The 14385-nt window shown below is 45.1% G+C and overlaps 1 protein-coding gene across 6 annotated transcripts in view; it reads left to right on the top strand.

Moving 5' to 3' along the window:
• Positions 1-14385, top strand: part of LOC109908430 (focal adhesion kinase 1-like) — a 241193-nt gene that overhangs the window by 53959 nt on the left and 172849 nt on the right. The window lies entirely within an intron of this gene.

Raw genomic sequence — 14385 nt, 5'->3', positions numbered from 1 at the left:
AGGGAAGATGGAAGGAGAGAGGGAGGGAGGGAGGGAGGGGAGAGGGTAGGAGAGAGAGGGAGGGAAGAGGGAGGGAGGGAGGGAAGAGGAGAGAGAGGGAAGGAAGAGGGAAGGAGAGAGAGAGGGAGGGAAGAGGGAAGGAGGGAGGGAGGGAGGAGGTTAGGAGAGAGAGGGGAGGGAAGAGGGAAGGAGAGAGAGAGGGAGGTTAGGAGGGAAGAGGGAAGGAGAGAGAGGGAGGAGGTTAGGAGAGAGAGAGGGAGGAGGTTAGGAGAGAGAGAGAGAGGAGGTTAGGAGAGAGAGAGAGAGAGAGAGAGAGAGAGAGAGAGAGAGAGAGGGAGGAGGTTAGGAGAGAGAGAGGGAGGAGGTTAGGAGAGAGAGAGAGAGAGGAGGTTAGGAGAGAGAGAGAGAGAGAGAGAGAGAGAGAGAGAGAGAGAGAGGGAGGAGGTTAGGAGAGAGAGAGAGAGAGAGGGAGGTTAGGAGAGAGAGAGGGAGGAGGTTAGGAGAGAGAGAGAGAGAGGGAGGGAAGAGGGAAGGAGAGAGAGAGAGGGAGGGAAGAGGGAAGGAGAGAGAGAGGGAGGAGGTTAGGAGAGAGAGAGGGAGGGAGGAGGTTAGGAGAGAGGGAGGGAGGAGAGAGGGAGGAGGTTAGGAGAGAGAGGGGGAGGGAGGGAGGAGATTAGGAGAGAGGGAGGGAGGGAGGAGAGAGGGGGAAGGAGAGAGAGAGAGAGAGAGAAGGAGGGAGGAGAGAGAGAGAGAGGGAGGAGGGAGGAGAGAGAGAGAGAGGGAAGGAGGGAGGAGGGAAGGAGGAGGTTAGGGATGACAGGCGTTCAACAATGTTCTTCCTTCTGCGGTGGTGCTGGTGTCATCTCTCTTTTAGTTTTTATCAACTTCCTCATCCATAATTCATCCATAAGTATGTTTTATTTCTCTCCTCTCTTAAAATGTGTATGAAATTTGCAAAACTAAGTACTGTTTGCCAAGGCCTTTCTGTGCCCTCTGCACTTACCACCTTAACGAACATTAACACACATTCATAATGGCCCCTTTAAATAGCCTAGATTTAGGTTAGTGATATTCAATTGGTGGCAAAAGGTTAAAGAAAGCCTCCAATGTTATTTCTAATGCCGCACCATTTCTATGACTGTTAGAAATCCTTAGGAGATCAAGCCTTTAAGTCGACCAGTTCATTAGCCATGTATAGTGGTGCCAGTTATGATGGTAAATCTAGGATAAATTCAGTAAAGTAACGGCATTAGGTCTGGGCAACCTCCAATATTGCCAACCGTGCGCATGGATGAACGTGTGCCGCATGTCTACTGGGCCTGTGTCTGCAGTGCAGTCATGCATGTCTACTGGGCCTGTGTCTGCGGTGCAGTCATGCATGTCTACTGGGCCTGTGTCTGTGGTGCAGTCATGCATGTCTACTGGGCCTGTGTCTGCGGTGCAGTCATGCATGTCTACTGGGCCTGTGTCTGTGGTGCAGTCATGCATGTCTACTGGGCCTGTGTCTGCGGTGCAGTCATGCATGTCTACTGGGCCTGTATCTGCGGTGCAGTCATGCATGTCTACTGGGCCTGTGTCTGCAGTACAGGCATGCATGTCTACTGGGCCTGTGTCTGCGGTGCAGTCATGCATGTCTACTGGGCCTGTGTCTGTGGTGCAGTCATGCATGTCTACTGGGCCTGTGTCTGTGGTGCAGTCATGCATGTCTACTGGGCCTGTGTCTGTGGTGCAGTCATGCATGTCTACTGGGCCTGTGTCTGCGGTGCAGTCATGCATGTCTACTGGGCCTGTGTCTGCGGTGCAGTCATGCATGTCTACTGGGCCTGTGTCTGCGGTGCAGTCATGCATGTCTACTGGGCCTGTGTCTGCGGTGCAGTCATGCATGTCTACTGGGCCTGTGTCTGTGGTGCAGTCATGCATGTCTACTGGGCCTGTGTCTGCGGTGCAGTCATGCATGTCTACTGGGCCTGTGTCTGCGGTGCAGTCATGCATGTCTACTGGGCCTGTATCTGCGTTGCAGTCATGCATGTCTACTGGGCCTGTGTCTGCGGTGCAGTCATGCATGTCTACTGGGCCTGTGTCTGCGGTGCAGTCATGCATGTCTACTGTGTCTGTGGTGCAGTCATGCATGTCTACTGGGCCTGTGTCTGCGGTGCAGTCATGCATGTCGGTGACCTTGTTGCATGCTTTACTTGTATATGACGTGGGTGTGTGTCCGTGCTGTTTTTCCTTGCATGTATATCTGCTTTGGTTTGTATGACGCCTTCTGCAGAAGCGCGGAGGCTGCTCGGATCAGTGTGTGTGCATGTGTGTGTTTGCCTGTGAGTATCCGTCCGCCTGTGTGTGTGACCCCTCAGGTCAGGAGGTGTTACTGGAGTGTGTAGCATCATAGGGGTCTGTGGATGAAACAGAAGTTAGGGGCCCACCTCAAGCACCTCCAACACCTGCTAGTGTCTCACGCACACATGCACGGGCGGGCGGGCAGATGGCCGATCACAGACAAACACACACATGCGCGGGCGGGCGGGCAGATGGCCGATCACAGACAAACACACACATGCGCGGGCGGGCGGGCAGATGGCCGATCACAGACAAACACACACATGCAGGTGTTTGGAGGGGCTTGAGGTGGGCCCCACAGAGTCCTATGATGCTACATAGCAAGAAGGCAATAATAGCCTAGTGCAAACAACACAAACAGGTAGCTAAGTATAATAACAAGATGCAAAGAGCTATTTTAGCTTGCGTTCTAAAATAATTTCAAATCTATTTCCGATTATTTATTTCATTTCCCATGATCATTGCAGAATACATTCCTCACCTTTTCTGACTGTGATGGTTTCATAGGCTACTCACGAAATAACCTATAGGCCCACAGCAACTTACGATAGGCTAACATTCGCCCCATCTCTCGTTTAATTGGACCCACTTCACAGCAGTAAATAGATAAGCTACCGGTATTTAAAGTATTTTGCTCAATGCGATCCAGTTTAACGGTTGACGTTAAACGTTTCCGTTGACGTTTGTAGGCTTCGTCTGAATACTGTAATGTCAAATTTCTTGAGTAGCCTAGACAATATTTCATTTATTAAACATAGTACATACAGTGGGGCAAAAAAGTATTTAGTCAGCCACCAATTGTGCAAGTTCTCCTACTTAAAAAGATGAGAGAGGCCTGTAATTTTCATCATAGCTACACTTCAACTATGACAGACAAAATGAGAAAAAAAATCCAGGAAATCACATTGTAGGATTTTTATGAATTTATTTGCAAATTATGGTGGAAAATAAGTATTTGGTCAATAACAAAAGTTTATCTCAATACTTTGTTATATACCCTTTGTTGGCAATGACAGAGGTCAAACGTTTTCTGTAAGTCTTCACAAGGTTTTCACACACTGTTGCTGGTATTTTGGCCCATTCCTCCATGCAGATCCCCTCTAGAGCATTGGTGTTTTGGGGCTGTTACTGGGCAACACAGACTTTAAACTCCCTTCAAAGATTTTCTATGGGGTTGAGATCTGGAGACTGGCTAGGCCACTCCAGGACCTTGAAATGCTTCTTACGAAGCCACTCCTTCGTTGCCCGGACGGTGTGTTTGGGATCATTGTCATGCTGAAAGACCCAGCCACGTTTCATATTCAATGCCCTTGCTGATGGAAGGAGGTTTTCACTCAAAATCTCACGATACATGGCCCCATTCATTCTTTCCTTTACACGGATCAGTCGTCCTGGTCCCTTTGCAGAAAAACAGCACCAAAGCATTATGTTTCCACCCCCATGCTTCACAGTAGGTATAGTGTTCTTTGGATGCAACTCAGCATTCTTTGTCCTCCAAACACGACAAGTTGAGTTTTTACCAAAAAGTTATATTTTGGTTTCATCTGACCATATGACATTCTCCCAATCTTCTTCTGGATCTTCCAAATGCTCTCTAGCAAACTTCAGATGGGCCTGGACATGTATTGGCTTAAGCAGGGGGACACGTCTGGCACTGCAGGATTTGAGTCCCTGGCGGCGTAGTGTGTTACTGATGGTAGGCTTTGTTACTTTGGTCCCAGCTCTCTGCAGGTCATTCACTAGGTCCCCCCTGTGTGGTTCTGGGATTTTTGCTCACCGTTCTTGTGATCATTTTGACCCCACGAGGTGAGATCTTGCGTGGAGCCCCAGATCGAGGGAGATTATCAGTGGTCTTGTATGTCTTCCATTTCCTAATAATTGCTCCCACAGTTGATTTCTTCAAACCAAGCTGCTTACCTATTGCAGATTCAGTCTTCCCAGTCAGGTGCAGGTCTACAATTTTGTTTCTGGTGTTCTTTGACAGCTCTTTGGTCTTGGCCATAGTGGAGTTTGGAGTGTGACTGTTTGAGGTTGTGGACAAGTGTCTTTTTTATACTGATAACAAGTTCAAACAGGTGCCATTAATACAGGTAACGAGTGGAGGACAGAGGAGCCTCTTAAAGAAGAAGTTACAGGTCTGTGAGAGCCAGAAATCTTGCTTGTTTGTAGGTGACCAAATACTTATTTTCCACCATAATTTGCAAATTAATTAATAAAAAATCCTACAATATGATTTTCTGGATTTTTTTTCTCATTTTGTCTGTCATAGTTTAAGTGTACCTATGAGGAAAATTACAGGCCTCTCTCATCTTTTTAAGTGGGAGAACTTGCACAATTGGTGGCTGACTAAATACTTTTTTGCCCCACTGTATATCAGAACCATTGCACCTTTTCTGGCCATGATGAGTTCGTATTACCAAAGAAGCCATACAGCAAATGTATTAATTTAATTGAGCCTATTAGATAATGATCACTACTAGTGTTTGCTTTATGCATGAGGAAGGAGGTGCGGTTTATAACATTCTGTACAATTTAAAGCTGCAATAGTTAGCTTTTTGGGTGACCTGACAAAATGCACATAGAAATGTGAGTTATAGATTTGTCATTGAATGCAAGTTTAAGAAGAGGTAGATATGTTCTATGTGCGGTATTTATATGCTTTTAAGTTTAATTTTTGCGTCTTTTACTTCTGGATTTATACACCAGCTTCAAACAGCTGAAAAGACAATATTTTTGGTTCTGGAAAATATATTTTACGGTGGTTTAGATGGCACAATGATTCTTTACACTATACATGCTTGTTTCTCACAAACTGAAATTAGCAACCAGGAAATGGCGGAGCGATGTTTTGCATTGAAGTGTGTAGGCTACCACTGTACAGTAAGCAGGCCTACTGTTGAAAAATATATCAGAGTAGACAATGTTTCAGAATTCGCGGGCATTGCACCATATTGAGGTTTTTGAAGAAAGTAAATGCAAAACATTATTGAATTCAAATTATCTGTTTACAATTGTGCAATTGTTTTTGTGTTTCAGAAACAATCACTGCCAAAAAAAACGAAAACATTCTGCCAACACCTCCAAAGACATTTGATCAAGTTGGCCATTGATATATCCTTTAGATACTGTCTTGGCCTAATTCCAACACCTCCAAAGACATTTGATCAAGTTGGCCATTGATATATCCTTTAGATACTGTCTTGGCCTAATTCCAACACCTCCAAAGTATACAGCAAAGAAGGGCGTTATTGTCACCATGAAAGGTGAATGATGGGCGTTAATGTCACCATGAAAGGTGAATGATGGGTGTTATTGTCACCATGAAAGGTGAATGATGGGCGTTAATGTCACCATGAAAGGTGAATGATGGGTGTTATTGTCACCATGAAAAGTGAATGATGGGTGTTATTGTCACCATGAAAGGTGAATGATGGGTGTTATTGTCACCATTAAAGGTGAATGATGGGTGTTATTATCACCATGAAAGGTGAATGATGGGTGGTATTGTCGCCATGAAAGGTGAATGATGGGTGTTATTGACACCATGAAAGGTGAATGATGGGTGTTATTGACACCATGAAAGGTGAATGATGGGTGTTATTGACACCATGAAAGGTGAATGATGGGTGTTATTGTCACCATGAAAGGTGAATGACGGGTGTTATTGTCACCAAGGTGAATGATGGGTGTTATTGACACCAAGGTGAATGATGGGTGTTATTCAGGCAGAGTTATAATGCTTGTTCACGTGGGTAGTTTAATGACAGGTCTAATTTATAATGGGAAACATGTGTAAATACGTTTATAAATCTCTAAATATTTGCACTGTCCTTTCAGAATTGGCGTAAGTAGATTTTTAGTGTGAAATGTATTCAACAGTTATAAATGATGCCATTGGTCCCCACAAGGATAGTAAAACTCCAACACACACACATATATATACACACACACACACACACACACAAAAGTATCTCTGCAGTATCTCCATAGCCCGCGGCTGGATGGGAAGGCTGAGTTAGCAACACGTAAAGTGTGCCGGTGCATTTGTAATGGTTGTCTTGGAACGCACCACTCACAGCGCCTTTGTACAACAGTCTCTAATTCACATTCCTCACAGGATTTCTGCCTCTGTGGGTATTGTGGAATGACCTATTTTTTTGTGTTGTTTTTCATGCTATCCTTCACCCACACAGAGGCAGAACCCTAGCATGCGTAGCGTAGTTCTACTCTAGTGGAGGTCCAGCCGACCTTGTGTTGGCTACGTGGCCCTGCTTTGTCCGCACCAGGCAGTTTTCTGAAGCTCTGGGAACAGAACTCTGGAACCCTATTCACTATATAGAGAGTTGGGTCAAAATGGAACCCTATTCACTATATAGAGAGTTGGTTATGGTCAAAATGGAACCCTATTCACTATATAGAGAGTTGGGTCAAAATGGAACCCTATTCACTATATAGAGAGTTGGTTATGGTCTAAAGTAGTGCACTACATAGAGATGTGTATAATTTGGGATGTAGACCCAGTGTGTCATAATTCCATGGGACAGCAGTAGTATGCCTGGCTTGTGCAACTGGCTGATTGATTGATCTGTTGGGTTGTGATGTATGCTTGGTGGACATGAAAGCAGCTGCAGCTTGTGTGAGTGACATCCCTGGTTCACACGATGCCATGCAACAATTGCTGGTTTATTGATGCCCCAATCTGTGGGTTGTGTGTCAGACTGCCTGTTGGTGATATATGGCAGGCTCTGTCCCCAAGCCAAACCCCACATAGCATTCTTCTTTCAGAACACGATAGCGTCGTTAGGGGTAGGCCGTCATTGTAAATTGTAAATAAAAATTGGTTCTTAACTAATTTAAATAAAATGTAAAAATAAATCAAATAGCACAGTGAGGTGGGATTAGTCCTATTAAAGCTAGCCTGTCTCCTAGCATCACTAGTCTCTACTGCTAGTGTTAGCACAGTGAGGTAGGATTAGTCCTATTAAAGCTAGCCTGTCTCCTAGCATCACTAGTCTCTACTGCTAGTATTAGCACAGTGAGGTGTGGTTAGTCCTATTAACGCTAGCCTGTCTCCTAGCATCACTAGTCTCTACTGCTAGTGTTAGTACAGTGAGGTAGGATTAGTCCTATTAAAGCTAGCCTGTCTCCTAGCCTCACTAGTCTCTACTGCTAGTATTAGCACAGTGAGGTGTGGTTAGTCCTATTAAAGCTAGCCTGTCTCCTAGCATCGCTAGTCTCTACTGCTAGTGTTAGCACAGTGGGGTAGGATTAGTCCTATTAAAGCTAGCCTGTCTCCTAGCATCACTAGTCTCTACTGCTAGTGTTAGCACAGTGAGGTAGGATTAGTCCTATTAAAGCTAGCCTGTCTCCTAGCATCACTAGTCTCTACTGCTAGTATTAGCACAGTGAGGTGGGATTAGTCCTATTAAAGCTAGCCTGTCTCCTAGCATCACTAGTCTCTACTGCTAGTGTTAGCACAGTGAGGTGGGATTAGTCCTATTAAAGCTAGCCTGTCTCCTAGCACACTAGTCTCTACTGCTAGTATTAGCACAGTGAGGTGGGATTAGTCCTATTAAAGCTAGCCTGTCTCCTAGCATCACTAGTCTCTACTGCTGGCCTATCTAGTTGGTGATCCAGCGTCAGAGAAAGGACCATGTGCACCTTTGTGATGCTAGTCTATTAAAGAGACACTGGACGAATGGACAGACGCACAGAGACAGCCAGTTAGCCAGTCTAATCCATTAAACCCTGGATGGACAGTCAATCCAGACGTCTCACCCTGCCTTTCACATGGTGATTTATTCCACTGGCGCTTGGATATATGGATTATTAAGGGACTTAGATTTTCTTTACCAACCATACACTCATAACTTAATAAGTTCATACTCTTTAGAGAGGGCATATGGTTAATTCTGGGCCTCAAGCTCCTCAGAAATCGAATTACAACGACCTATAGACCGACACACTTACAAGTAATATATCCCCGGTTTATAGGCTGAGAGACCTACACCTCCTATCACATCTCAAGTCAATGTAATAACGTTCAAATGATGGGATCATGGGACCCATCTTGAAATGAAACCAACTGCAGAGTTGTACTGTAGCGTCTTGATTGTTGCCGTATTGTTGAGATGGCACCCTATTCCCTACAAAGTGCACTACTTTTGATCAAGGACCATAGGGCTTTGATAAAAAGTAGTGCACCATATACTAGGGAATAAGATGCCATTTGGGACAAGACCCACTGTGATGTGGAAGAGATGCCTGCTTTCAAGAGAGTCTGCCCCCCCCCCCCCCCCAAAAAAAGAAACCGGGTATAATGAGAGGTGTTGAAGAGGCCACTGAGTCTCTCTCTCTCTCTCTCTCTCTCTCTCTCTCTCTCTCTCTCTCTCTCTCTCTCTCTCTGTCTCTCTCTTTTTTCTCTCTCTCTTCTCTCTCTTCTCTCTCTCTCACTTCTACTCTTCTATTAAATCACGTTGTTCTACCACTGACCTATCATTACTGAGACCACACGCTGAGACTCAACTCTCTCTGGGCAATGTGTGTTCTGAAGGCTGAGACTCAACTCTCTCTGGGCAATGTGTGTTCTCGTTCTTCACAGCAGTTGAGGTGTCATGGATGTTTGTGTTCCTGTGCTGCTCAAATGCCATAGCATTGCTGTTTTTTATGTGTTTGGTTATAGTCACTTTGGAATCGACACACAGTACAAATTATGATTATGCTCGAGTCGAGGCGCTAAAATGAGTTTGACCTAATTACAAGCAGAGTGGATTTCACCTCAATATTGATTCTTGTAGACACATTTCCCTACTTCAGTTTGATTGCCTTAGCCTGCATCCCCACCTGCAGTTTGTACCTGTCAGGTTCAATTTATTTCAACTTAATTGACTGTGTTGATATTCCATATGATTTGTGTATCTAATAGGGAAATGGATAGTATTGATATAAACATGTGCAATTGTAGTAGAGGAAAGGAAAGTGAAAGGGGGATACCTAGTCAGTTGTACAACTGAATGCCTTCAACTGAAATGTGTTTTCCACATTTAACCCAACCCCTCTGAATTAGAGAGGTGCGGAGGGGCAGAAAGACAGATATTTACCTTGTCAGCTAGTAGGTTAGGATCGGGTGATATGTTACCTTGTCAGCTAGTAGGTTAGGGTCGGGTGATATTTACCTTGTCAGCTAGTAGGTTAGGGTCGGGTGATATTTACCTTGTCAGCTAGTAGGTTAGGGTCGGGTGATATTTACCTTGTCAGCTAGTAGGTTAGGGTCGGGTGATATTTACCTTGTCAGCTAGTAGGTTAGGGTCGGGTGATATTTACCTTGTCAGCTAGTAGGTTAGGGTCGGGTGATATTTACCTTGTCAGCTAGTAGGTTAGGGTCGGGTGATATTTACCTTGTCAGCTAGTAGGTTAGGGTCGGGTGATATTTACCTTGTCAGCTAGTAGGTTAGGGTCAGGTGATATTTACCTTGTCAGCTAGTAGGTTAGAGTGAGGTGATATTTACCTTGTCAGCTAGTAGGTTAGGGTCGGGTGGTATTTACCTTGTCAGCTAGTAGGTTAGGGTCGGGTGGTATTTACCTTGTCAGCTAGTAGGTTAGGGTCGGGTGGTATTTACCTTGTCAGCTAGTAGGTTAGGGTCGGGTGATATTTACCTTGTCAGCTAGTAGGTTAGGGTCGGGTGATATTTACCTTGTCAGCTAGTAGGTTAGGGTCGGGTGATATTTACCTTGTCAGCTAGTAGGTTAGGGTCGGGTGATATTTACCTTGTCAGCTAGTAGGTTAGGGTCGGGTGATATTTACCTTGTCAGCTAGTAGGTTAGGGTCGGGTGATATTTACCTTGTCAGCTAGTAAGTTAGGATCGGGTGATATTTACCTTGTCAGCTAGGAGGTTAGGGTCGGGTGATATTTACCTTGTCAGCTAGTAGGTTAGGGTCGGGTGGTATTTACCTTGTCAGCTAGTAGGTTAGGGTGAGGTGATATTTACCTTGTCAGCTAGTAGGTTAGGGTGAGGTGATATTTACCTTGTCAGCTAGTAGGTTAGGGTGAGGTGATATTTACCTTGTCAGCTAGTAGGTTAGGGTGAGGTGATATTTACCTTGTCAGCTAGTAGGTTAGGGTCGGGTGGTATTTACCTTGTCAGCTAGTAGGTTAGGGTCGGGTGGTATTTACATTGTCAGCTAGTAGGTTAGGATCGGGTGATATTTACCTTGTCAGCTAGTAGGTTAGGATCGGGTGGTATTTACCTTGTCAGCTAGTAGGTTAGGATCGGGTGGTATTTACCTTGTCAGCTAGTAGGTTAGGGTCGGGTGATATTTACCTTGTCAGCTAGTAGGTTAGGGTCGGGTGATATGTTACCTTGTCAGCTATTAGGTTAAGGTCGGGTGATATTTACCTTGTCAGCTAGTAGGTTAGGGGCGGGTGATATTTGGGGAGACCTCTTCTACGATATACTACTTCAAATATCGCGACATCCAATATTGTCGTTTTAATCCGTTAACTAGATCATCAAATCAAATGTATTTATATAGCCCTTCGTACATCAGCTGATATCTCAAAGTGCTGTACAGAAACCCAGCCTAAAACCCCAAACAGCAATCAATGCAGGTGTAGAAGCACGGTGGCTAGGAAAAAGTCCCTAGAAAGGCCAAAACCTAGGAAGAAACCTAGAGAGGAACCAGGCTATGTGGGGTGGCCAGTCCTCTTCTGGCTGTGCCGGGTGGAGATTATAACAGAACATGGCCAAGATGTTCAAATGTTCATAAATGACCAGCATGGTCGTATAATAATAAGGCAGAACAGTTGAAACTGGAGCAGCAGCACGGTCAGGTGGACTGACAGCAAGGAGTCATCATGTCAGGTAGTCCTGGGGCATGGTCCTAGGGCTCAGGTCCTAGTTGAAACTGGAGCAGCAGCACGGTCAGGTGGACTGGGGACAGCAAGGAGTCATCATGTCAGGTAGTCCTGGGGCATGGTCCTAGGGCTCAGGTCCTCCGAGAGAGAGAAAGAAAGAGAGAATTAGAGAGAGCATATGTGGGGTGGCCAGTCCTCTTCTGGCTGTGCCGGGTGGAGATTATAACAGAACATGGCCAAGATGTTCAAATGTTCATAAATGACCAGCATGGTCGAATAATAATAAGGCAGAACAGTTGAAACTGGAGCAGCAGCACGGCCAGGTGGACTGGGGACAGCAAGGAGTCATCATGTCAGGTAGTCCTGGGGCATGGTCCTAGGGCTCAGGTCCTCCGAGAGAGAGAGAGAGAGAAAGAGAGAATTAGAGATCGCACACTTAGATTCACACAGGACACCGAATAGAACAGGAGAAGTACTCCAGATATAACAAACTGACCCTAGCCCCCCGACACATAAACTACTGCAGCATAAATACTGGAGGCTGAGACAGGAGGGGTCAGGAGACACTGTGGACCCATCCGAGGACACCCCCAGACAGGGCCAAACAGGAAGGATATAACCCCACCCACTTTGCCAAAGCACAGCCCCCACACCACACAGATCATTCCAGACTGCTCTTTGTTTTGCTTATTTACAGTATTAAAGTCACATTCTATTTAAATAATCTTAGTATGGCGAAAAAACAAGGCTTACTTCATTAATTTAGACTTAATTTTCCACGTATTAATACGGCCTACACATTAATACAGCCTACACATGAATACAGCCTACACATTAATACAGCCTACACATTAATACGGCCTACACATTAATACGGCCTACACATGAATACAGCCTACACATTAATACGGCCTACACATGAATACAGCCTACACATGAATACAGCCTACACATTAATACAGCCTACACATTAATACGGCCTACACATGAATACAGCCTACACATTAATACGGCCTACACATGAATACAGCCTACACATCAATACAGCCTACACATTAATACAGCCTACACATTAATACAGCCTACACATTAATACGGCCTACACATTAATACGGCCTACACATTAATACAGCCTACACATTAATACAGCCTACACATTAATACAGCCTACACATTAATACAGCCTACACATTAATACAGCCTACACATTAATACGGCCTACACATTAATACGGCCCCTACATTAATACGGCCTACACATGAATACGTCCTACACATTAATACGGCCTACACATTAATACGGCTATTAGGTTTAATCATATATTGGCTCAATCCTAGTAGGTTATCTATGATAGAAGTACTGATACGTAAGGCTAGATGATGTGATAATGCTCCGCATGCACCGACACACACACACACACACACACACACACAGGAAGTGTGTGCCTATCCTATGACCCATTATTGTCATTGTATTCTGGCTGTACTCTTGACAATTGATTAACCTTGTTCTGAAACCTGAGAGGCTAAAAACACATCCGTCCATCCTGTCTGTCTATTTCCAAACCTGAGAGAATAAAACCACATCCGTCCATCCAGTCTGTCTATTTCCAAACCTGAGAGAATAAAACCACATCCGTCCATCCAGTCTGTCTATTTCCAAACCTGAGAGAATAAAACCACATCCGTCCATCCTGTCTGTCTATGGCCAAACTTGAGAGGTTAAAACCACAACCGTCCATCCTGTCTGTTTGTGGCCAAACCTGAGAGATTAAAACCACATCCGTCTGTCTGTCCGTCCATCCTGTCTGTTTGTGGCCAAAATCTAATAAAATGTTACTTGTCACATGCGCCGAATACAACAAGCCCTTCACCAACAATGCAGTTTTCAGAAAATACCAAAAAAATAAGAAAAAAGGAAGAGATAAGAAAAACAAATAATTCAGGAGCATTAGTAAATAACAATAGTAAATAACAATAGGGGCTTCATACAGAGGGTACTGGTACAGAGTCCATGTGAGGGGGTGTCAAGGTAATTATGTACATGCAGGTAGGGTTATTAAAGTGGCTATGCATAGATAATAACAGAGAGAAATCAGCAGTGTGGAGGGGGGTGCAAATAGTCTGGGTAACCATTTGATTAGCTGTTCAGGAGTCTTATGGCTTGGGAGTAGAAGCTGTTTAAAAGCCTCTTGGACCTAGACTTGGCGCTCCGGTACTGCTTGCCGTGCGGTAGCAGAGAGAACATTCTACATTCTAGGTTGTTGTCCTGGCACCACATGGCCAGATCTCTGACCACCTCCCTATAGGCTGTCTCATTGTTGTCGGTGATCAGGCCTACTGTTGTGTCATCGGCAAACTTAATGATGGTGTTGGAATTGTGCCTGTTCATGCAGTCATGAGTACAGCAGGGGACTGAGCACGCACCCCTGAGGGGCCCCTGTGTTGAGGATCAGCGTGGCAGATGTGTTGTTGCCTACTCTTACCACCTGGGGGCGGCCCATCAGGAAGTCCAGGATACAGTTGCAGAGGGAGGTGTTTAGTCCCAGGGTCCTTAGCTTATTGATGAGTTTTGAGGGCACTATGGTGTTGAACGCTGAGCTGTAAGCAATGAGTAGCATTCTCACATAGGTGTTCCTTTTGTCCAGGTGGGAAAGGGCAGTGTGGAGTGCAATAGAGATTACATCATCTGTGGCTCTGTTGGTGTGGTATGCAAATTGGAGTGTGTCTAGTGTTTCTTGGATAATGGTGTTGATGTGAGCCATGACCAGCCGTTCAAAGCATTTCATGGCTACAGATGTGAGTGCTACGAATCGGTAGTCATTTAGGCAGGTTACTTTAGTGTTCTTGAGCACAGGGACTGTGGTGGTCTGCTTGAAACATGTTGGTATTACAGACTCCGACAGCGAGAGGTTGACTATATCAGTGAAGACACTTGTCAGTTGGTCAGCGCATGCTCAGAGTACACAAACTTGAGGGACTAAAACCACATCCATCCTGTCTGTTTTTGGCCAAACCTGAGAGACTAAAACCACATACGTCTGTCTGTCCGTCCATCCTGTCTGTTTGTGGCCCAAATACCACTTAGCACTCTGAAACCTAACCCCAGGGGACTTAAATGGGCTTCTGGATGTTACCCTGCCATCCGGTTGACTGTGAACTGTGACAATGACAGATTATGGTGTCATCAT

The sequence above is a fragment of the Oncorhynchus kisutch genome, linkage group LG17 (genome assembly GCF_002021735.2).
Source record: "Oncorhynchus kisutch isolate 150728-3 linkage group LG17, Okis_V2, whole genome shotgun sequence".
Classification (NCBI taxonomy): domain Eukaryota; kingdom Metazoa; phylum Chordata; class Actinopteri; order Salmoniformes; family Salmonidae; genus Oncorhynchus; species Oncorhynchus kisutch.
This window is presented reverse-complemented; position numbering and strand designations above follow the sequence as displayed.